Below are 3,367 nucleotides of genomic sequence, written 5' to 3' on the forward strand. Positions count from 1 at the left end.
TGTGCCAGGCATCTGTGTGTTCTAGGTGCTCAAGATGCTACAGTGACCAATGCAGACAAACTTTTGCTCTTTGGAGCTTAAATTTTTGTGCTTAGGTATTTTCTCAACAGGAAGAATAAAATGAAAGGATAAAGCAAATCTAAGCAGTGCTACCTTAGAATGCCACAGGTAACTTTTTTTTTTTTTTTTTAAGTTGGGAATCGAAATGAATTTGAGACTTTCTATCCTGTGTCTTTCTTGGGGAATTTGAAAGTGGAGGTGCATATGAAAGGTGGAGGTGCATAAAACCATACATATCCAAAGTACTAATTAGTATTTTCAGAATGAAAATGTCAGAAGACCCTATTAAAGCTTCAAATAAAACCATTAGACTGTGTTAGGGGATTTTCCAATCATTCTGGGGGGTCTTGGCATACTTATTCAGGTCTTCTTTCTTCTGCTGGGACATCCCAACCTATAGTTAACCAGATGTCTTAGTTCTTACATCCATTAATTCTAGGAACTCCCAGTCAGAGTGGCTTCCCTTCCCGCCCAACAGACTCATTCTCATTCTCTCACAGTCCGAGTCCTGCCCCGGCACATATTCTCTCCCTTCCACATATTCACTTGCTTACACTTCCACAGGTTCCCCTTCATCCCTTTCAAGCAGAGAGGCTCCTTTAATATGGCATTTTCCCCTTAAAGTTCAGCCGGTAGATGTCTCCATTACTCCCTTATAGCGAAGACCTCGGCAAGTAGGGTTTAATCATTTCTTTAACCGACAACAAGGAAGAAGATTTGATAATTTGCCCAAAATGAGCAGATGCTCTGGAGGACACGTCTCCATCCTACGTCCCTTCCCTCCGATTTAAGCCACAAATGAAAACTACTTTCTCCCTCTTTACCAGGCAAAAGGAAAGGCTGATTTAACTAAGCATGCAAGATGCCAACACCCTCCTCCTCGGTACATCCAAGTTTCCTTCGCTCTGAGCCACCACAAGTCTGCTTCTCCCTTCACTCCGCCCACCCCACCTCTCACCCCCTCAGGTTCCCGAGTCATCAGGGAACGCGAGCGGGTGAAAGGACTCAGCGAAGCTGCATTCCGCGCCACCGCCTCCTCCTGCGCCTCGGGTTCAGCACTGGACAGCTCCCACACCAGCCCAACAAAGGGCAGTCGGCTGATTGACAGAGGAGCCGGCCAAACAGGGCACAAGACGACTTGAAGCCGCCCTACCAGGGTTTGGTTGCGGCCAAGCCGCCTCTTTAAACCGGCTTTCCTCCCGAGAGCAGGGAGAGGCAGGAGTGTGGTTTGTGGCCAAACTTAAAGACTCCAATTAACCAGCTGCCTAGCCCTCGTGGTTCCGGAAAGACAAACGCCTTAAAAGAAACCCTAGCTGCTACGCTCGCGGTGCGGGTCTGGGCGCGCGCGCTCCGCGCCTCGGGGCGAAGCGGACGAGGAGGAGCCTGAGCCGGGAGGCGGGAACGACCTGCCACGGGCGAGACGATGGAGCAGTGCCTTTGGCGGCCGCGGCGGCGGCGGCAGCGGCAGCAGCAGCAGCAGCAGCAGCAGCAGCAGCTCCTTAACACACCTCAATGAGAGCGGCGGTGGAAGCTGCTAAGCAGAAAGACGTAAGCAGGCCAACTATAGCTGCCGGCGGCGAGAGGGGATGTAAGGTGCCGGGCTCCAGGCTGCGAGGTGCGCAATCCCGAGCAGACCCATGGTGGAGCAGGAGCAGCCGGCGTTGCCACAGGTGATCTGATCTCCTGCGACGGTAGCTCAGTCAGCCGCGCGTATTTCAGAACATCCCTACTTTAAAGTCCTTTTGGACTGGGTGCCAGCTGAAAAGGGGGAAGACTCCTAGAAAAAGTCTTAGTGCTGATAGATTGACGACCAAAATTTAAAAAGTGACTCCCTCCGTTACCTCCTCTCCTTGCTGCGAGGCAGATGGGAGCCATGGCTAACCCCTTACTCTGCTGCCTCCTGCTCGTTCACCTGGGATTGGGAGCTGCCGGCGCCAGCCGCGACCCTCCAAGTCGGACGGATTCCTCTCGAGAGAAGGCCCTGAGGGCGAAGCAGCACGCCCAGCAGCCGGCTCGAGCCTCTGCCTCGGACCCCTCGGCTCCCTGGAGCCGCTCCACCGACGGCACCATCTTGGCGCAGAAAATCGCCGAGGAGGTGCCCATGGACGTGGCCTCTTACCTCTACACCGGGGACTCCCACCAGCTGAAGCGAGCCAACTGCTCCAGCCGCTACGAGTTGGCGGGCCTGCCGGGGAAGTCGCCTGCCCTAGCCAGCTCCCATTCCTCCTTGCACGGGGCGCTGGACACGCTGACACACGCCACCAACTTCCTCAACATGATGCTGCAGAGCAATAAGTCGCGGGAGCAGAACTCGCAGGACGACCTGGAGTGGTACCGGGCACTGGTGCGGAGCCTCCTGGAGGGTGAGCCCAGCATCTCCCGGGCGGCCATCACCTTCAGCACCGAGTCGCTGTCCGCCCCAGCCCCGCAGGTCTTCCTCCAGGCCACGCGCGAGGAGAGTCGCATCCTGCTCCAGGACCTGTCCTCCTCAGCACACCACCTGGCCAACGCCACGCTGGAGACCGAGTGGTTCCGCGGCCTCCGGCGCAAGTGGAGGACTCACTTGCACCGCCGCGGCTCCAATCAGGGGCCCCGGGGCCTGGGCCACAGCTGGCGGCGCAGGGACGGTCTTAGCGGGGACAAGAGCCACGTCAAGTGGTCTCCGCCTTATCTGGAGTGCGAGAACGGCAGTTACAAGCCCGGGTGGTTGGTCACTCTCTCCGCTGCTTTCTACGGGTTGCAGCCTAACCTGGTCCCGGAATTCAGGTAGGGAGGGAAAAAAGATCAAAGCAAAGCCTTCCTTCCGGGTTCATGGGTAGGTGCGCGTGTGGGGAAGGAACACTGTGGCTGTGACATTTAGGCCTCCCACCTTCAAAGCAGAGACCCAGGCTGAGGGACACCCCACGCAGGCGCAAGTGCTTAGGGACAAGAAGTGCCCCGCATTTGTCAGCTTCAGACACTCAGCAAAAGCTCTTCTCTCAAATCAGTTCCCCTGCAAGGGGAAAGGGACGGGAGCTCTTGGTAGAGCTGAGAGATGCCCTATGTTTCTCTCTAACCCTCGGGAGAGCAGGGAGGGGAGTTCCCGGTCAGGGGTGATGCACTGCACCCTGGCAAGCTCAGGGCATGCCAGCCAGGCACAGAGTGGCGTGCCAACTCACAAGAGTAGGAAAGGGAGTGGGAAGAAAAGAGTTCGTTATTCCCGCTACTTCGGGATAGCCTCTACCTACTTCTTCCTATGTGTGTAGTTTGAGGCGCCAGTCTGTTGTTAGTCAGTTACCAGAGCGCCTAATGAAAACGCTGCAATCCC

General features: G+C 55.9%; 1 pseudogene; it reads left to right on the forward strand.

Annotated features, from left to right (window-relative positions):
• Positions 1 to 1,533: 1,533 nt before the first annotated feature.
• On the forward strand, positions 1,534 to 3,042 carry LOC149749470 (metabotropic glycine receptor pseudogene; annotated as a pseudogene).
• Positions 3,043 to 3,367: the final 325 nt, after the last annotated feature.

Source organism: Delphinapterus leucas, chromosome 3 (assembly GCF_059928025.1).
Source record: "Delphinapterus leucas isolate spDelLeu-1000000601 "Yukka" chromosome 3, BTC_Dleu_Yukka2, whole genome shotgun sequence".
Classification (NCBI taxonomy): Eukaryota; Metazoa; Chordata; class Mammalia; order Artiodactyla; family Monodontidae; genus Delphinapterus; species Delphinapterus leucas.